The 22,329-nt window shown below is 47.0% G+C and overlaps 1 pseudogene; it reads right to left on the reverse strand.

The window, feature by feature from the left end:
- The window catches only part of LOC141056300 (uncharacterized), a 114,148-nt pseudogene extending 93,228 nt beyond the window's left edge, over positions 1–20,920 (reverse strand).
- Between the last annotated feature and the right edge of the window lie 1,409 nt (positions 20,921–22,329).

Consider the following 22,329-nt stretch of genomic DNA (forward strand, 5'->3'; position numbering starts at 1 on the left):
TTTCGGGACCTTAGACCCCGTTACCAACTCCTTGTCACTGAAGGGGTACCTTCTCCTTGAAGCCGAGGGGAGGTAACCTCTCCTGGTCCTGTTTCTCCCATTCTTTCTTAGCCAGGCTTTTATGACTGGTATAACAGGGAAGGCTCTCCTCTTCCTATCAGTTAGTCCTGCAAACATTATTTGTTTGCAGCTCCCTTGTGTCTGTGCATCCCATTGTGTTTCTCACGGACTTAACTAAGTTGTCCATGTTCTCTAAGGGGAAACGCAAACACCCCTCCATACCTGAGGAGGATGACGATGTGGATATGTTAGAGCTATCAGAGATCACAGCCTCGTCAGAGTCTGAGCTGGCCACAGTCGGTTTCTTAGTCTTAGTATGTGTAGGTGTACTACTAGACTGGGTTAAGGCCCGTAACTTCTATGGCTGACGCTGAAGCCCGTTTTGCAGTCTCATTAATGCATTTTTTACATAGCCTTTTTTTTTTTTTTCCTGAGGGAGGAGATGTAGCGAAGAGGAGAAGAGGGAGAGAGGAAGGGAGAGGTATTTGTCAGCTTGATAGGCAGAGAGTCGTCCACTCACCCAGAGAAGCTGTAGGTACCGGCTCAGGAGGCTGAGATGGGGGCTTGTTGGCGTGGCTTCTGTCCGAGGAACCTCTGCCAGAGTGGTCCTTGGATGCCACCGTGTCACCTGCAAAACATGCTTGCCTGCTAAACCCTTCGCAGCAGGGATTTTTTTTTTTTTGCTCCACCATTATTTTGCCGGTACTCCCTCCCCCCCCGGGAGCACCTCCTCAGGGTAGGCGCAGCTAATTTGCGCATGCTCGGCCTGGTATACAGCCGCCGAGCCGCGCCGCTGAATATTGTCCCTCTTTTTTTTCCTTTTGCAGCTTCTGCGGGGAGGGGGCGGGGAGCGCTTCGCATGCTTATGCGCGGTCTCGTGATGCTCCTGAGACCGCGCGTGCACCTTGCCGCTGGGGATTCTCCGGTGACCCGGAAGTTCCCCCTTACCACTTCCGGTATCGGCGCTGCATGTGCGTCCTCCCTCTGGGGACTGAAGCCATGGGAAAACGGAGACTGCACCTGTTCCCTCCGGTTCCGCGCTCCCACACGGACCGGGAGGGCCATCTCCGGACCCCGGTGGCGTGTATATGCAGGAGAACCCCGAGCGGCCTCACCCGGACCCGTTGTTTCTGCCATCGCTGCTGCGGCTGTTCAGTCGAGGAGGGAGCCGGATTACAGCACTCCCCCGTCGCTGCTTCTGGACCGGAACCCCTGCCGTTCCCACAGAGACTGCACAGGCGGTTCCTTGGCCCAGGTATGTCTGTAGAGGAATCCTGCTGTCTTCCACCGGAACAGGAAACCAACTGAGGAGGAGAGGCGGACCGCCCTCTTTTATCTCTGTAGGTTTCCTGTTCCTATGGGTGGATCCCTCTCTCCAAGTGGGTGCTGTCGTGGCGAAGAGTAAAACATGAATGCGGCCAAGTACAGAGATATCCTGGATGAAAACCTCTTCCAGAGTGCTCTGGACCTCAGACTTGGCCGAAAGTTCACCTTCCAACAAGACAATGACCCTAAGCACACAGCTAAAATAACAAAGGAGTGGCTTCAGAACAACTCTGTGACCATTCTTGACTGGCCCAGCCAGAGCCTTGACCTAAACCCAATTGGGCATCTCTGGAGAGACCTGAAAATGGCTGCCCACCAACGTTCACCATCCAACCTGATGGAATTGGAGAGGATCTGCAAGGAAGAATGGCAGAGGATCCCCAAATCCAGGGGTGAAAAAATTGTTGCATCATTCCCAAGAAGACTCATGGCTGTACGAGCTTAAAAGGTGCTTCTCTTTACCGAGCAAAGGGTCTGAATACTTATGACCATGTGATATTTCAGTTTTTATTTTTTAATAAATTTGCAAAAATTTCTACATTTCTGTTTTTTTTCGGTCAAGATGGGGTGCAAAGTGTACATTAATGAGAAAAAATGAACTTTTTTGAATTTACCAAATGGCTGCAATGAAACAAAGAATGAAAAATATAAAGGCGTCTGAATACTTTCCATACCCGCTGTAATTCACTACTGCACGTTTTTTTAACAAATCTTTGGAATGGTGACAAAAAGGGACAAATCATTACGTGGACCTGCCCCTTGATCGGTTATTCCTACTGACGTACCACTTATCCTATGTGCACACGTTGTGGAATTGCCGCGGAAATTTCCGCAGGAACTCCGGAATTCCATTCTGCGGGAAATATGCGAGAAAGCCGCATTTAAATTCCCGCCTATTTCCCGTGGAAAAACGTGATTTGCAAGCGTAATTAGCTTGCAGAATGCTAGCGTTTTCCAAGCGATCTGTAGCATCGCTTGGAAAACTGATTGACAGGTTGGTGACACTCGTCAAAAATAGTGTTTGACGAGTGTGACCAACTTTGTACTATTGAGGCCGCCTGTGCAGCATCAGTAATAAAAAGATCTAATGTTAAAATAAAAAATGGTGATTTTCTCACCTTCCAGTGTCCCATGCTGTGTCCCCGATCATCGCGATGCTCCCGGCAGGTCCCGTTCCAAGCGACGCCTTGCGACAATGACCTTTTTGACTGCGACTTCATCAAAGGTCATTGTCGCAAGGCATCACTGGGAACGGAAGATGCCGGGATCATCGCTGAGGCCTGCTGACGCTGCGAGGAACATCGGAAGGTGAGAATATGATGATTTTTTTATTTTAATTCTATATTTTACAGGGATATGGTACCCAGAGCCCGGAGGAGAATGTCCTCTCTTCCGGACTGTGGGTACCATCCGCAAATGTTCGGCTTACTTTTCGCATTGTGGGCATAGCCACATGCGGAAAGTAAGCAGAACAATGCATTCCTGTGTGTATGGATTTTCCCGCGATTCCGCACAAAGAATGAGCATGCTGCGGATTTTTCCGAGATGCAATTTCGCTGCGGAAAAATCCGCAGCATTAGCACAGCAAGGGCGGAATGCCATAGGATTGCATGGGATGCTTTTTTTGCGTTTTTGCGGCAAAATTGCGCGATTAAAATAGTTGCGAAAGCGCAAAAAAAGCTGTGTGTGAACACAGCCTAATAGCGGCGGACTACGCAGTCGCAATGAACCTCGTGAGTCTGGAGACAGGGCCAGGCACCACCCCCCTCCACCAACCTGGGGTCTCAATTTCAACAGTATCTGCACTCTCAAGATGTGGATACAGATGAAAACAATGGTGGAATAAGGAGCCATAGACTTTCTGCTCCACTATTCAGCCTGAGCATCTGCGTCTCAGCGCAGCAAACTGTGTGGAAAGCTATGGGGGTAATCATCCTGCGGGTGAGGAGGAGTGGGGTAACGGTGGGAGCAATCACACTGTGTGGGGGGAATTATACTGTGAGGGGTGTGACTGGGGGCATCACACTGTATGGTCGCACTGACATCATACAATGTTGGAACTGTGAGGAATTCATTTTTTGGGGGCCTTAAATAGGGCAAAATTACCATGTTTGTGTCATATACACACCCCTCTTCCTGTGTTTAAAAGTTGGGAGGTATGCCCTTCTATGACTGCACCTAAGTACTGTGACCCCACCTGCACCAACATATATTTTCTTGGGGGGGACTCGATTAGGATTTTTGCTGTGAGGCCCCATGATTTCTATGTACATCCCTGGATATTCTGAACAAGTTATCCCCTTCCCATCAGATCACATAGCATCTTCTCTGCAAACCTTCTCACCGTAAAAATATGAGACCCACATCAAGGCTGCCAGGATGACACTGAGAAAGTGACGCTGTGTGGTCCGGGTAGTCAGACCGCCACTCGTGTTATAGAGAGGAGGGCCGGAACAGCGCTGATAACCGGAGAAGGCGGCGATCGGTAAGAATATTACTACACGCACAGGCTGCAGAATACACACTGCACGGGGGATGGGAGATAACGATATTCATTGCTTTAACTAAATTAAAATAAAAAATAATACCCCATCAAATTTTTTTTCAATAAATAATGTTTTTACTTTGCAAAATTAAGAAACTTAAAAAATAAAATTAATTCTAGGAAACACAGGAAATGACATCGAATTAGCAAAAAAAACCCAACAAAATGGAGGTATTGTCCACTCAAAACAAGCATTATATTAACCTAAAAATGGCGGCATTTAAAAATGACTGACTTATGAAATGCAACAATAATAATAATGTTGCTTTAAAGTTTAAATGCAACAAATGCAAAGGAACAACCCAAGCGCTGAATTATTCAAAGGCTGTTCCCAAAAAGGGTTAATTCCTCCATCTCATCAGATGAGAAACCTAAGGGGTTAATGCTGGCTGTGCCCAACAATGGGGAATCTCCACCACATACCTCCTCCACCTGCAGAGCCGCACACTGGATATAGGGCTGTTCTGTGCTTACAGGACCTGTGGTGATGTCACTGTCATGTGATGTCACATGTGGGCGGAGTCAGAGATCACATGACCAGGAGGCTCAGCTGAGCTGGTTGTCATGGTGCTGGAGGAATGGATTCATCAGATGGGGGGGGGATCGTGTCCTGAGGGGTTTCTGCACTCGGATGCTGGACGTCACTTTCCTTCCTCTGTTCCTTTATCTCTTATATCACCTTTTATACTTATTACTAGCTGAAGACCCCGGCGTTGCCCGGACATAGTAACTGTGGTTAGTTATAGTAACATAGTAACATAGTTATTAAGGTTGAAGGGAGACTTTAAGTCCATCTAGTTTAACCCATATCCTGTCCTAACTTGCCCTAACATGTTGATCAAGAGGAAGGCAAAAAAAACCCCCATGTGGCAAACAGTAAGCTTCACATTGGAGAAAAATTTCCTTCCCGACTCCACATACGGCAATCAGACTAGCTCCCTGGATCAACGCAATATTAAGGAAACTAGTGTATATACCCTGTAATATTATACTTTTCAAGAAAGGCATCCAGTCCCTTCTTAAATTTTAGTAGGGAATCACTCATTACAACATCATATGGCAGAGAGTTCCATAGTCTCACTGCTCTTACAGTAAAGAATCCGCGTCTGTGAGTATGCTTAAACCTTCTTTCCTCCAGACGTAGAGGATGCCCCCTTGTCCCCGTCACAGGTCTAAGAGTAAAAAGATCATTAGAAAGGTCTTGGTATTGTCCCCGCATATATTTATACATTGTAATAAGATCACCCCTAAGCCTTCGATTTTCCAAACTAAATAATCCCAAGTGTAATAACCTGTCTTGGTGTTGCAGACCCCCCAGTTCCCTAATAACCTTGGTCGCTCTTCTCTGCACCCGCTCCAGTTCAGCTATGTCTTTCTTATACACCGGAGACCAGAACTGTACACAGTATTCTAAGTGTGGTCGCACTAGTGACTTATATAGAGGTAAAATTATGTTCTCCTCATGAGCATCTATGCTTCTTTTAATGCATCCCATTATTTTATTTGTCTTTGCAGCAGCTGCCTGACACTGGCCACTTAGGCTGTGTGCCCACGATGCGATTTTTAAGCATTTTTGCCACGATTTTCAGCGCAAAAATGCTGCGAAAACGTTTAAAAATCGTGTACAGAACGCCCCCCCCATGCATTCCTATGGCATTCCGCACATGCTGCGCTAATGCTGCGCTTTTTTCCATGGCGGAATCGCATCGCGGAAAAAATCGCAGCATGATCATTCTTTTGTGCGGAATCGCAAAGAATTGCCGCGATTCCGCACCCATAGAAATGCATGAGAATCGCTTACTTCCCGCATGTGGCTATGCCCACCAAGCGGGAAGTTAAGCGTCTCATGTGCGGTTGGTACCCACGGTGTGGAGGAGAGGAGACTGTTCTCCAGGCCCTGGGTACCATACCCCTGTAAAAAAAAATAAAAAATCGGGGTATATTTACCTTCCGACGTCCCGCGCTGCATTCCCGGGCCGCAGCGTTCCCAGTAATGCCTTGCGGCAAGGTCCTGTGATGACGTGGTCTCACGAGATCGCTATAGTAACGCGAGACTACGTCATCACTAGAGTTGAGCGATACCGTCCGATACTTCAAAGTATCGTATCGGATGGTATCGGCCGATCTTTAAAAAAAGTATCGGTATCGCCGATTCCGATACCGGAAGTCCCATTCAAGTCTATGGGACTTCCGGTATCGGAATAAGAAAAACCCTTTCCTGCCCTTGTACAGCCTCTCTGGGGTCTGTACGGGCCTTTCGGGGGGCTGTGCCGGCCTGCCAAGGGGTCTGTGCAGGCTCCGGTGGTCTGTGCCGGCCTGCCGGGGGGCTGTGCCGGCCTGCCGGTGGTCTGTGCAGGCTCCGGTGGTCTGTGCCGGCCTGCCGGGGGGCTGTGCAGGCTCCGGTGGGCTGTGCCGGCCTGCCGGGGGGCTGTGCAGGCTCCGGGGGGCTGTGCCGGCCTGCCGGGGGGCTGTGCCGGCCTGCCGGTGGTCTGTGCAGGCTTCGGGGGTCTGTGCAGGCATCGTCCGATGGGACTACAAGTCCCATCGGGCGATGCCTGCTACCATGACAGTGATTGACACATTAGCCAATGATGGGACAGTAGTAGTCCCATCATCCGGCTAATGTGTTAAATGTAAAAAAAAAAAAAAAAAATTACATGCTACATACATACAACATGCATACTACATATATGCTACATTCATACTACATACTACATACATGCTACATTCATACTACATAAATACTACATGCAACATACATACTACATATATACTACATACATACTACATATATACTACATGCTACATACATACCACATATATACTACATGCATGCTACATACATACTGCATGCTACATACATACTACATATATACTACATGCATGCTACATACATACTACATGCTACATACATACCACATATATACTACATGCATGCTACATACATACTACATGCTACATACATACCACATACATACTACATGCATGCTACATGCTACATACATACTACATATATACTACATGCATGCTACATACATACTACATATATACTACATGCATGCTACATACATACTGCATGCTACATGCATGCTACATACATACTACATACATACTACATACATACCACATATATACTACATACATACAATACATTCATACAATACATACATAGACATACAGTACATATAACATAGAGTAACATACTTACCAATACTTGTCACATTGTTCCCCGAAGCCATTGTCGTCTACGGAATAAATATTAACATAACAAACCACAAAAATACTCACCCACGATCCGAAGCAGTCCACGAGTGTGTCCCACGACGATCTTGGGTAGAGAACTGCAGCATCAGATGATGGAAATTCCCACACAGCAATGGCATAAAGTGAGACTAGGGACTTTTTTTTTTTTAAGTGGCGGAGGAATACAGTGCGGAAGGATACCTACCTTCCGTCATTGGATTCCTGCAGCCCGTAGAGAACGGCAGCATCATCTGATGCTGCAGTTCTCTACCCAAGATCGTCGTGGGACACACTCGTGGACTGCTTCGGATCGTGGGTGAGTATTTTTGTGGTTTGTTATGTTAATATTTATTCCGTAGACGACAATGGCTTCGGGGAACAATGTGACAAGTATTGGTAAGTATGTTACTCTATGTTATATGTACTGTATGTCTATGTATGTATTGTATGAATGTATTGTATGTATGTAGTATATATGTGGTATGTATGTAGTATGTATGTAGTATGTATGTAGCATGCATGTAGCATGCAGTATGTATGTAGCATGCATGTAGTATATATGTAGTATGTATGTAGCATGCATGTAGTATATATGTAGTATGTATGTAGCATGTAGCATGCATGTAGTATGTATGTGGTATGTATGTAGCATGTAGTATGTATGTAGCATGCATGTAGTATATATGTAGTATGTAGTATGTATGCAGTATGTATGTAGCATGCAGTATGTATGTAGCATGTATGTAGTATGTATGTAGTATGTAGTATGTATGTAGCATGCATGTAGTATGTATGTAGTATGTATGTAGCATGCAGTATGTATGTAGCATGTATGTAGTATGCATGTAGCATGTAGTATGTATGTAGCATGCATGTAGTATGTATGTAGTATTTTTTTTTTTTTTTTTTTTTTTTTTTAACATTTAACACATTAGCCGGATGATGGGACTACTACTGTCCCATCATTGGCTAATGTGTCAATCACTGTCATGGTAGCAGGCATCGCCCGATGGGACTTGTAGTCCCATCGGACGATGCCTGCACAGACCCCCGAAGCCTGCACAGACCACCGGCAGGCCGGCACAGCCCCCCGGCAGGCTGGCACAGCCCCCCGGAGCCTGCACAGACCACCGGCAGGCCGGCACAGACCCCCGGCAGGCCGGCACAGACCCCCGGCAGGCCGGCACAGACCCCCGGCAGGCCGGCACAGACCCCCACAGGGTGCACAGACCACCGGCAGGCCGGCACAGCCCCCCGGCAGGCCGGTACAGACCCCGGGCAGGCCGGCAGAGACCCCCGGAAGGCCCGAAATGACGGCGCATCATGATGCGCACACACCGCGCATCATGATGACGTCAGTCTGTCAATCAACTCTGAACTTCCGATTCCGATGCCGAATTCCGATATTGAAAAAATATCGGAAGTCGGTATCGGAATTCCGATACAGCAAGTATCGGCCGATACTTGCGGTATCGGAATGCTCAACACTAGTCATCACAGGTCTCGCAAGGCATCACTGGGAACGCTGAGGCCCGGGAATGCAGCGCGGGACGTCGGAAGGTAAATATACCCCAATTTTTTATTTTTTTATCATTTTTAACATCCTATCTTTTACTATTGAGGCCGCATAGGCAGCCTCAATAGTAAAAACCTGGTCACACTTGTCAAACACTATGTTTGACGAGTGGGACCAACCTGTCAATCACATTCCAAGCGATGCTTCAAATCGCTTGGAAAGAGCTTGAGAAAATCGCTGCAAAATCGCGAACAGAATCGCGGTAAAATCGCGCTGGAAAAAAACGCGCGATTTCTGGGAAGGAGTCCGGTTTTCACTGTGCATTTTAAAACACTACGTGGGCACATAGCCTAAATGTGAGTTTGTCGTCCACCCATACACCCAGGTCTTTTTCAGTGACAGTTGTGCCCAGTGTTTTATAATTAAGCACATAATTATACATCTTATTTGCTCTTCCCAAGTGCATGACCTTACATTTATCCCCATTAAAGCTCATTTGCCATTTATCAGCCCAAGCTTCTAGTTTACATAAATCCTCCTGTAATATAAAATTGTCCTCCTCTGTATTGATTAGCCTTCAGAGTTTAGTGTCATCTGCAAATATTGAAATTCTACTCTCTATGCCCCCTACAAGGTCATTAATAAATATGTTAAGAAGCGGGCCCAATACTGACCCCTGTGGTACCCCACTGCTAACCATGACCCAGTCCGAGTGTGCTCCATTAATAACCACCCTTTGTTTCCTATCCCTGAGCCAGCTCTTAACCCACCTACACATATATTCCCCTATCCCCATTGTTCTCATTTTATGTATCAACCTTTTGTGTGGCACCGTATCAAAAGCTTTTGAAAAGTCCATGTACACCACGTCCACTGAATTGCCTTGGTCCAGTCCAGAGCTTACCTCTTCATAAAATCTTATCAGATTAGTCTGACAGGAGCGGTCCCTTGTAAACCCATGTTGATATTGGGTCATGAGGTTATTCTTCTCCAGATACTCCAGTATAGTATCTCTTAGAAAACCCTCCAGGATTTTACCCACAGTTGAGGTTAAACTTACTGGCCTATAATTTCCAAGTTCAGTTTTTGTCCCCTTTTTGAATATTGGCACCACATTTGCTATACGCCAGTCCTGTGGTACAGACCCTGTTATTATGGAATCTTTAAAGATTAAGAATAATGGTCCAACTATGACTGTGCTTAATTCCTGCAGTACTCGGGGGTGTATCCCATGCGGGCCCAGGGATTTGTCAATTTTAGTGATTTTTAGACGCCGCCGTACTTCCTGCTGGGTTAAGCAGGTGACATTTAATGGAGAATTTTTATCCCTGATCATGTTATCCGTCATGGGATTTTCTTGTGTAAATACTGTTGAAAAAAAAGTCATTTAGCATATTGGCTTTCTCCTCATCCTCATCCACCATTTTACCCAGACTTTTTAAGGGGGCCAACACTATCATTTTTTAGTTTCTTACTATTTACGTAGTTAAATAATATTTTGGGATTATTTTTACTTTCTCTGGCAATGAGTCTCTCTGTCTCAATCTTTGCTGTCTTGATTTGCTTTTTACAGAATTTATTTAATCTTCTGTATTTAGTTAATGCCTCATCACTACCTACTTGCTTTAATTCTCTAAATGCTTTATTTTTATCTCTTATTGCACCCCTTACAGCTCTATTTAGCCATAGTGGTTTCCTCCTATTTCTCGCATGTTTATTCCCATACGGTATATATTGTGTACAGGTCCTATTCAGGATGCTAATAAACGTCTCCCATTTTCTTTGTGTATTTTTATGTCTCAGGATATCGTCCCAGTTAATTGCACCAAGATCATCTCTCATCCGTTGGAAATTTGCCTTCCTGAAGTTTAGTGTCCTTGTAACCCCTCTACTACACATCTTATTAAAGGATACATGAAAACTTATTAATTTGTGATCACTATTACCCAAGTGACCCCCAACCCTTATATTTGATATGCGGTCTGGCCTGTTGGTTAATATTAGGTCTAGCAGTGCCCCCCCTCTTGTTGGGTCCTGAACCAGTTGTGAAAGGTAATTGTCTCTCATAGTTGTCAGAAACCTATTACCTTTGCTGGAACTGCAGGTTTCGGTTCCCCAATGTATTTCAGGGTAGTTGAAGTTCCCCATAATAATGACTTCTCCTTGAGTCGCAGCTTCATCTATTTACTTTATGAGGATATTCTCTGTTGCTAATGTAATACCATGGCCGCCGGGGGGTAGCTTGTGCGGCCGCTCCAGTACTCACTGTGCTGGAGGCTGTTTCGTCTCCCATATGCTGTTCACTTTGGGGACCCAAATGAATGCAGACAGAGGCTGGAAGCAACTTTAACAACTCAGGTTTATTCTCTTCAGGGCACAGCATATCCACAATGGCTACAGGACTCTTTACTTGGTAACAGCAATGCATCTTCATCTACAGTAGTACTTCACTTCTTCCTTCACTTCACACATATGCACCACACAGGCAATCTGACACGTCACACGGAGCACAATGAACACGGAACACTTCCCTTCTTCCAGAGCCTGACTTCAGCCCACGAAAGTACCTGACTTTTCCGTTATAGCTCACCCCCTAAAGGCACTGTTGCTCCTGTACGTGTCTCAGATTCACAGCTCACTAAACTCTCCACAATGCTTCTGTACTCCAGCTGCTACTCCCACAGGGAATCTTCCACAGACCTCCCTGGCTTGCAATTCTCCAGACACGGGCTGAACTCAATGGACTGGCTTGGGTTGTCACTTCAGCTCTTCCCTGCTAGCTGACTTGACCAGCGAGACTCCTTCTGTCTCACTAGCCTTACAGTCCCCAGTCCCTGACTGCAAGGCCTCCAACACCACAATGTGCTGGCTACTGCTGTAGGCACTCCGCTGTTCTTCACTCCTGTCCAGTGCACCTCTGTCCTGTTCGCTACCCCCAGCTCAACTCACTCTTGGAGGAAAATCTATCTCCTTTTCTCCTGTCTAGCCACTCCTCTAAGTTAACCCCTAAGCAGTCTGCTCACCAGTTGAGCTCAGTGCTCCCATCTAGTGGCCCTTTTCTAATACTACACCTAACTGTCTAATGTTGTGTGAACGCAAACACACACACACACAACATGCATACTGCACACAGAATATATATATAACAACATTTACAGGGCTATGCCCTCACCTCCTTACTCTTCCATTATGTTTGGAGACTTATAACAAACCACTATCAGTAATTTATTATTTTTCCCCCTTCCCTTATCTCCACCCACAGGGACATTTTCATTAGATTCATATATATTATCACACAGGTTGGGTTTTAAGGATGATTTTACATATAGACACACGCCTGCCCCTCACTTATTTGTACGGTCATTTCTGAACAGACTATAGCCCTGTAAATTATCCGCCCGGTCACGGCTCTCATCCAGCCATGTCTCAGATATCCCCACCATGTCATAATTATGTTCCAACAACATTAACTCCAATTCTTCCATTTTGTTGGTGAGGCTTCTGGCATTAGTATACATGCACTTTATGTATCTCTCTGTACCTCTATTCTTTCTTAAGTTATTAACTGTTTTAACTCCACCCCCCATGCCACCCCCACCCCCAATTTCATTATTTGTGCCCAGGTCTCTATCTGCACTTTCTTCCCCTCCTATAAAAGGAATACCCTCCCCCCGTCCCTAGTTTAAACACTCCTCCAACCTTCTAGCCATTTTCTCCCCCAGCACAGCTGCACCCTCCCCATTGAGGTGCAGCCCGTCCCTAGCGTAGAACCTGTAGCCAACTGAGAAGTCGGCCCAGTTCTCCAGGAACCCAAATCCCTCCTTCCTACACCAATTCCTGAGCCACTTATTAACCTCCCTAATCTCCCGTTGCCTCTCTGGTGTGGCACGTGGTACAGGAAGTATTTCCGAAAATACCACCTTGGAGGTCCTTGCTTTAAGCTTGCAACCTAATTCCCTGAAATCATCTTTAAGGACCTTCCCCTACTTCTAACTTTGTCATTTGTGCCAATGACCGCTGGATCCTCACCAGCCCCTCCCAGTAATCTGTCAACCCGATCAGCGATGTGTCGGACTCGAGCGCCAGGTAGGCAGCACACCGTTTGACGATCCCTGTCTTTGTGACAGATTGCCCTATTTGTTCCCCTAATAATTGAGTCCCCCACTACCAGCACCAATCTGGCCTGCCCTGCTCTCCTATTTCCCCCCTTACTGGAGCAGACACTCCCCCGGCTTTCAGAGGACATGCCTTGCTGCAGCAGTGCTACTCCTGCACTAACACTCCCCTCATCTGCCAACTTAGCAAACTTATTGGGGTGTGCCAGATCAGGACTAGCCTCCCTGGTGCTCTTCCCCTTACCCCGCCTTCTGTCACCCAGCTAGCTGCTTCACTGTCCTGCAGCTCCAACCTAGCATCCCCCCTCATCTATCCCATTGAGCGTCTGCTCAGTGAGCAGAAGACTCCTTTCCATATTGTCTATGGATCTCAGTGTTGCCAGCTGTACATTTAGATCCAGTATCTGGGCTTCCAAATGCACAACATGTTCACATCTCACACAGCAGTATGCACACTCGACCGGCTGGTCAAGGATTTCATACATGCGTCAAGACGTACACTGGATGGCATTGGCAATAGTGGAGCACATCCTAATGGGGATTGCACCAGACATAAAAGATATCAACAACAAATTATAATCATTATATTGCACATAGAAAAATATTCAGAATTTGAGAGTCCTCAGTGGTTGATGCCTTTTAATGGCTAACTGAAAAGATGGTAACAAATTGCAAGCTCTCAAGACTACTCAGGTCTCTTCATCAGGCAAAGACTGGAGTCAAATATTTAAACACAAAACAACACAGAAATAACGCAATTGTTAAGACAAGTGATGTGAAGCAGAACTATCATTATGGGAGAGGGATAAACATCCGTCGCTGTCAGATTTTTGCTAGAATGGATGACTATGAGCGCAGGATCCGTCACTGTCCGACAAATGCCGGAATCCGGTGACGGATTCTGTTTTTTTTAAGTACACATGCTCCGGCACTGTGTGCGTATATAGTGTGTGCGGGCTATGTGTGCGTGTGTGTTGGAGGTCTGTGGAACTGTGCAGGGGTCTGTGAGAGGGTTTGCGGGTCTGTGCGGGGGTATGCTGGGTTGTGCCGGGGTCTGTGCGGGAATGCAGGGGTATGCGTGTGTTTGTGTATGCAGGCATCGTCCAATGGGACTACAAGTCCCATCGGGCTATGCCTGCTACAGTGACAGTGATTGACACATTAGCCAATGATGGGACAGTAGTATTCCCATCATCCGGCTAATGTGTTGAATATAAAAAAAATGAGCATACACGCATATATAGTTCATACTCACCATCTACACCTAATCCCTGAAGCTCTCGATCACCTGTAAAAAAAATTAAAATAATAAACCAACAATATACTCCCTGTGTCCGCCATAATCTAAATAATACAATTTTCCCACGATGATCTCCCGTGGAGAGGTCACATCAGCTGATGCGACTGCTCTCCAGGGGCTCCAGTGATACAATGACGGAGATAATCCTCCGCATGGTATCACTCTGCCGCAGACAGGTTGTCAGGGATTTTTTGATTGATGTGTGTGCTGTGGCCTGTCCTAATTAGACAGAGTCTTATTGAGCGCTCAAAGGAAAAGCTACACTTGGCTAGCAACAACTCATTCCAGCAGAACTCTGGAAACTTTATTGAATATACTTGGTTTTATCAGCTGTGCAGAAAGGAGTGGTTACTCATTAACATAAAGGCTTTACTTCTTATCTAATTGGTCAGTTTAAATACATGAACATATATGGGTGTCCGACCTGGGGTTACTTAGCCACCACGTGATTTACTGTCCGGAGTCTTGCACTCGTCAGCAAGTCTCCAATATCGGCTGGACCATCTGGCCTTACTTCCTCATTCCCTATTTCTGCTAGATATTTCTCAAGTCAGAAGACAATGCTATCATGAGATTACTGGGTAGCAAGTCAATTTCCACCAACTAGTTATAAGGTTCAAACTGTGAATATGTATCTGTGTGCAGTATATATGAGTATATATATGAGTATATAAGAGTACATAGGTATATAGCCTATAGCAGGCAAGTGAGATCTAGATGAAATACATATACATATATATTTCCATAACAATCCCCCTTAGTTATCACTTGCCCTAAAATCCTGCTTCTTGCCCAAAGCGCTGCAACTCTTTTATGCCTAGTGCATACATGCTCCTCTGTACAGACTTTCGCAAATGGGCGGTCAGGAGATCTGTCCCTAACGGGGGTTTGGTGCAATGTAATCAAAGTCTCTTAGCAGTCTATGCAGTCAGTGCATGTGTATTCTCTATCAGGTAGGCAATTTATTCAGTCAGGTAGGTCATCCACAGCATCATTCCAGCTCAGGTGTATCTTCTGGTATGAAGGCCTTTTCCTGCAATGTGATGCGTGGATCCAGGTGGGGGTTTTCCCTCCAGGTTGGTGGCGTCAGCACTTGGAGAAGGGCCATCGGATCTGGGATCGAGTGCTTCTCCTCACGGACCTTTTTTTTCCACCAACACTCAGCAGTCTCCTGAATTCAGGGCGTGCATACCAGGCACCGAATCTGGATCTGGCAATGAAGGAGAAAAACTCGAGAATGGACATTAGCAAGATTCTTGATAAATTCATTTACATATGCAGACAAAGTATCTTTTTACATAGTCAACTGCTAAATAAAAATACCCCTAACCTGGGGGTTAGACCCAAATAAGGTCTCATATTGGTGACAGCTTTTTCTGAGCCTAGGGGAGTGTCTAATGCCAGGGTTTGTCTGTTTCTTGGACAAATTTTTAGCATGCTGTTCTCAAGTGTCCCACCTAGTCTATGGTGTGGGATGGTGGGTAGTGTGTGTAGGCCTAAGTCTGACCCTACTGCTGATCAGATCTCTTGTGTCAGGTCTGCTGTGTATGTGGGTCCCTGATCACTTGCTATTGCTTCTGGAACCCCCATATCTGCACACTATTTTTTTGAGAGTGGCTTCTTTGCAGTAGTCTTCGCCAACCGGTTCCTTACTGGGAAGTCTTCAGCCCGGATGGCGTGGGGGAACTTTTCCCGCTTGTGTGATGTTGAATTTGTCGGAGGCCAGGCAGCTGCTAGGAATTTGGCTGTTAAGGTGGGAGTCCAGCCTAATCAGGTCATTCATCTGTGTCTTCAATTCTGTGCGGGAGCCATGTGCCCATTGAACCACTGTAGGGTACACACTTTGAGGTAGACTGGGTCTGTCTTGAGGTAGATGTTTTGAGGTAGACAGGTTTCTTGGAGCCCAGTGCTTTTGCCCTACAGCATCCAGCTTTCCTTCTCCTCCTTCCGAGTCTGATCCTGCTACTTCTTGTACAGTTTTCATGAAGTCATTTTGTCAGGTTTAGTTGACTGGGTTGTGGTAATTGACATTCTCTGAGCTGATTGTGGGATTTTAGCTGAGGTTTCGTCTATGTCCGTGCCTCCCTCTGTACGAAGACTCTGGTTAGACTGTGTCAGAGGAGGACTTGGGACTCTTTGCATTGGTACAGATCCAGCCGGTATTCTCCAGGGATGAGGGGTAAGGTCAAACTGTTGTAGCCTTGGGATACCTTCGGCATCATGCAGCTCATCTCGGGGGGACGGGGTAAGTGTTGCCGTGGACTGCTGACCGTAGGACTGTGCTGGAGAAGAAGCTTCCCCACGAGGGGGTGGTGGAGGACAATCTTCTGAAATGTTCTCTATCAAATACGTCCTTTCTGGTAAAGGTGGGCACCATTCTTCTGCCTCAGAATTCATATCCACGTCAGAGTCTTCATCCTGGAAGTGATTCAGCTCGTTGGCTGGTGGAGGAGGAGGCAGCACTTCTGTCCAATTCAGAGATGGCGTCTTCACCGGTTTTCCCATTGACTTCTGTATGCCAGGTTTTCTCGTCTTCAGTCGACATGTAGTAGCCGTCCGGCTCTACGACCTCTCCCATTTTCCATATTGTCTTCTTCTTGGCTGCTTCTTTGGCTGCTACGTCTGCTGCTGATGCCCCGTGTCTCTACTGTGTTCAGTTTACCGTGTGCCTTGACCTTCAACACTGCCACCACTTTTAGTAGTTGAAGAGCATCCAGCAGGTCTCTGATGGCTCTATTTTGCTTCACGGTCGATCCGCTTGCTGTGATGAAGTCTCTTGCAGCCCAGATGGGTCCGAAGTCGTGTGCTATGCCATGCGAGTACCTGGAAGTTTTGTTCTTCGCAATCTGGCAGGTCTTTTGTCAGCTCTATCAGCTCCGTTTCTTGGGCTCTTGGGCTGGCAAACTTCTGGACCATAGGATGTCTTGATTGCTGGTCACTGCACATCCCGTGTGGACACTTCCTTCATCATCTGCAAAACTGGAGCAATCTACAGTATCTTGCAGATCTTACATCTGAGGGTCCGTATCCACATCCCCCTTGGGAGTGGTTGTAGAGACAGGTAACGGCTGAGAGCACTGAAGAGTGGTGGAGAGCAGCCTTGTCAGGAGGGCGTGTGCTGCAGGTATTGTTTTCATGCAGGAGGGCCCCACTTGCAACTGGATCCAGGCCGGCTGAGAGGTAGTCTAGAGACCTCTGGTTTTCCTCGGCGGGTCTGTTTTAGGACTGGCCAGTAGCATGACCTTCTCCATCTTTGTCCTTCCTCTTCCATTCGGCCAAGACGGGATGGCTTCTCGTAGTTAGGGAGGCCTAGAGCTGGCGTAGAGACTATGAAGTCTTTCAGTTTCCTGTATGAGATGAAGGCTGCAATGCGTTGATGCAATTGTACAGAGGCTGCATTAAGCCTGGAGAACCAGGGGTCCAAGTTCTGCAGTACGAGTTGTTGAGGGAGCCATCTTCTCCTCCGCGGTCCTCCAGTCATCTGTCAAGTGTTTCGTCTAGTGGGCGATACGGTGTCTTCAGGAACTTGCTTTTGACACCACTGGACTCTGTTTTGCAGAACTTACGTTGCTGCTCCGCCTGGCAGAGTAGAGGAGACATGGAAAGCGCTGTGCAGGTAGCGATGGCGATGACTTCTGCATGCTCTGCAATCCAGTTGATGCGGATAGAGGACAATGCTCTGGCGAGCTGTGAAAGGCTGTTCTGGGCCCTCTTGAGCATCACTGTCCATTTGTTCTTCACCCCCTTGTGTTTTTTCAGGAACTGGTCGTCCAGGTGAGGGGGAACATTGAGGGGAGCTTCGGGCAGATCCATTGCCGTGAGCACCGTTGCTGTGGCTGGCACGTTTGTCAGCAGAGTGTGCAGATCTGCACAACTGGGGTTTCAAGCACGGTTGCTTTGCTCACAGCCCTCAGGTTATACACCATTCAACCGAGTCTGGTTCTCCTTTCACAGTCTTCCTCTTGATTGAGAAAAGCTGGGACTGTATGATGATTCCCATGGGTGAGGCGGCTCAATCTGGTCTTGCTTTTCACAGTGCCGTGAGTGACTCCCAACTTCTGGCACAGGGCCGGTAGGAAAAAAAGCCGTTTGCTGGGGTCCTCTTCATCAGAGATGACGTCCGGTTGAGCTTTCTTGCTCTCACAGGGGTTCTTTTTGTTGGGGCATCTTCTTTACCAGCCAGCAGCAGTTCCTTTCACCCAGCTTGATCTCAGGTCAGCATCTTGTTAACCAGTCTGAGGGGCTGAGTGTGTGTCTTCTGGTCCAGGGCCTGGATTAACTTCAGGGAGCACCTTCAGAATCATGTCCAAGATGATCCTCTGGCGCTGGAGCTGGAAGCAGTGCAGCCATTTCACGAAGTGGGTATGGTCCCTCTGGGTTGAGAGTTTTCCTGGCCCATGCCAAAGTTCTTAGGCCGTTTCTTGAACCGCAGTTCCACTTAGACCTCCAGTTGGTCAGAGGTAGTTCGGCTCTGGGTGATGAGCAGCAGATGCTGGGCCTTCTGAGCGTCCAGGGTTCCAGACTTGGGTGACACCTGCACTGGCGCAACTTGAAGTCTCCCTTGGACCATAGGCTTCCGGGTGCTATGTCCAGCACCTCCTTGGGTAGGCTTGCACTTATTGTTCGAGCGAGGCTCTCGTAGGGCCACCAGCATGGGCATGATTGATTCTTATTGGGTCTGGGGTGGAGAGGAGGTCAAGGTCACATCTTCATGGGACACTTTGGTCACCTTCAGTTCCTGCAGTAGGTCTGCGCTCTTCAGGTGTGGTGGGCAGGTCTCCACCATAAACTGGAACAGGATGGAGTATCCTGGCTGTGTCCACATGCTCAGGGGCTTGCAAGCTGGGGGACGTCTGTCTTGACCTTTTATCCCCATACAAGACACAGAGTGCTCTGATGGACTGGTGGGGTCGGGGATTTCCACTTCTGACTGCAGCAGTGTCCACAAGGAACGATATGACAGCCCCCAGTGATTTGAGGTATTGGGTCCGCTGACGGGGTTTCACATGTCAGGGACGTGACGTCTGGCGGACTTGGTGTGCCTCTGTCTTATGGACAGGGTTCTTCATTGTCTTCTGTGTTTCTTTCTTGGCCTATTCCTCTGCGGGATGACCTGGGTTGCCGGTGTGCTGTGCACTGGTTCCGGAAATGGCCAAGGTTGCCACAGTTGAAACACCTGACAGGTTTTCTATCTCTGCAGGGTGGTTGCTCCTCCACGTCAGTGGCCACCACAGGAGGGCATGTCCTCCGCACTCTTGGGAGGGACTCAATTCTTCTGGCTACTGCGAGCAGGACATCTACTGCTATCGTCCTGTACTCAGGCCTGGCCACTATCAGTAGTTTCTTGATTGGTTCTCTTAGTCCATGCACAAAGGCCTGTGCCAACATTTGCCCGTGTACCTGATCATGAATAGTGAAACCTAAAATTTGGAATACTTGCCTCACTCTGCCATGAAACTCGTCTACAGACTCTGTCTCGGCTTGGCTCACGTTATGCAGGCTGAGTGCTTGTCTGGCGTTGGCCTACTCTCTAAGCTGTTCAATTAGCTTTGATCCTGATTCCCAGGAACGCACATCTAATTCTGATGGAAGCTTGAAGTGTTCCTTCATGATTGGCCAGTGTTTCACCTGCTTTTACCTCCATTATGGACCAGAGATCACTCCAGGTTGCAGCATATGTCTGCTGGCTCTGCTGCATTCTTCGGAAAAATGGCATGGGGTCCATAACTGGGTCTGGCAGATTTTTTAGAATACTGAACACCTGACTAGGGGTAAAGGGCACATAGTGTAAGAGTTCTGGCTCTATCTGCCCCTGCCTACTTGGTGTCTGTGAGTTTCTCCTAGTACTATGCAGCATAATTTCCTCTTCATGTTCATCAGAGGAGGAACTGTGCCATTGTGTGTTTGACTTGTGTGTGGATAACACTCCCCCCTTCTGAGACTGCAGCTTCGTATCAGATTTAGCAGGTGCAGTCTCTGATGGCACACACCTCCCTTCTGCTAGCTGTTGTATTGGGAGGGCACCTGTGTTGTTATGTGTGGGGAGTGATTCACTTTCTTCTCCCGGTGTCATAGCTGTCTCTTTAGAGAGGGTGCTCTGTGGAACTAGGGACACCTCATTGTCTGGATCTGGCAATGGGCCATCTGGTGATGATGAACTGAGAGGTGGGTGAGGAAAAGAAAGAGAGGGAAGGGTGGAGGAAAGATTTGGAATAGAAGTGGGAGATAGTGGAGGAGAGTGGGGAGGAGACAAAAGAGGGGGAGATGGTGAAGACAAGGAGGAGGAGGAGGGAAGAGGAGGGGGATGAGAGGTGGGCATTGGTGATGAAGATGGAGAGGGAGGAGGGATGATAGAGAGAGAGAGAAGGAGGAGAGATAGGCGGAGATGAAGAAGATAGAGGAGGGAGAGGGAGAGATGGTGAGGGAGGATGAGGCATAGGAGGAGGGAGGTGGGAGTGAGAATAGCGGAGATAGAGGTAGGAGAGAGGTGAGAGAGATTGCAGGAGGGAAGAGTGGGGAGAGAGGAGATGGTGGGGGGAGCGGACTGCTTCCCCCCTCTGCCGTCACAGAAGGCATTCTTAGACCTGTGGTCCTTCTCAGACGGCACAGATTAGAATACCGCTGGAAACACTTTTTCGGCAATTACTAGCTACTTCCCTTTTCTTTTCAATACATCATGTCATGCTACAGCTTAAAGAAAAAAAACTGTTCTTGCAAAACCACATACTTTGTCTGTTCTAAAGACTGGAGAAAAGTGATTAAAACTTTAAAAACTTTGCAACCCCTTTTAACCTGCTTAAAAGGGAAAGGAAAAACAAAACAAGAATATTTAGTGAAAAAAACTCCAAAAGTAGTGGAAACAAAGAAGGTTAATCAAAATTGACAAGAGAACACAGGAATAACCCAACGCAGGTAAAAATTCTCTTTTTAACAAAAACTGAAAGAAGGAAGTGAAAACTAAAACCTAAAAAAACTGATAAAATGTCACAAAAAGTGGAAAAAAAACTAAAAAGAGATAAAAAGGGAAAAATTATTTTCTTTCTTTTTTTTTTCCTTAAAAAGATTTTTAAAGGATGAAACCCAAAAAATTGATAAAATCAAAAAGTATATAAACCTTAAAAAGAACCACTCAGAAAAACCAAAAACCAAAAAATTCAGGGAAAATGGAGGGAAAAAGAAAGAAAAACAAAAGGCACAATAAAGAAGTTGATAAACCTTGGAAAAAACACTCCAAAATATTTATAAGAATCTAAAAATCAGTACAACTTCCAACGATAAAAGGGTTAATGTAGAAATGATGCAGGATACACACACTTCCCCCTTTTTTTTTTCTCTGCCTGTGTCTCTCAAATCTGAGAACAATGGAAAATAGAAAGCAATGGAAAACCCAGCTTTCCCGAAAATTCTCACACTGCAGTAACAAAAACCTCTACCAAAAATGCAAGAAGAAACTATGCAAACAGCAGAGTATAGAACAAAATGTAACAGTATGAAATAAATATATATATATATATATATCAGGGGCAAACCCTATAGGCAAAAGAGGAAGTTTACAAGACAAAAGGAAAAAAACACTTTCTGCTTCAGATCTTCATGGAAACCTGCAATGAATTCACATATAGACGTCTGGGGAAAGAGATCAAAAGCCCTTGTCTGTGACACGTACAGGCCTGGATTGGCAATATAACCAACCGGGCATTTTCCCGCTGGGCCGCTGTCATGTGGGCCGCGGGCGGCAGCGCCCGATCATCTGGCCGCTTGCCAGCTGCTGCGGCCACTGTTGCTCCTGCCGCCGGCCCTCTGCGGGCACGGCGGTGATAGTTTCAAGTTTCTCCCGCACTGCAGGGAGATAAGCCGCCTCCCACCCCATCCTCGCCTTAGCATGAGACCCCCTCCCCCCCGCAGCCACTCACAGCGTCGCACTCGCTTGCCTGCTCGCTCTGTTCGCAGGACCTGTGATGAGGTCACAGGAGGGGAGGAGTCAGGGGGTCACATGATCAGGAGCCTTTGTCCAGACCCCCCGATCATGTCACCCGCTCACTCCGCCCCTCCTGTGACCTCATCACAGGTCCTGTGCGCTCAGCCTTGCCTCTACCGTCTGCAAGACTCTGCTTTGCTGTTGTCATGGTCCTGGTTGAGGTAAGTATGTGTGGGGTCAGGATTTACAGTGTGGATGTAGCAGAGCTGTGTGTGTATGAGGTGTACGGAGCGGAGCCGTAGGTGT

The sequence above is a fragment of the Dendrobates tinctorius genome, unplaced genomic scaffold (genome assembly GCF_039654945.1).
Source record: "Dendrobates tinctorius isolate UK_male_01 unplaced genomic scaffold, ASM3965494v1 ptg000196l, whole genome shotgun sequence".
Classification (NCBI taxonomy): Eukaryota; Metazoa; Chordata; class Amphibia; order Anura; family Dendrobatidae; genus Dendrobates; species Dendrobates tinctorius.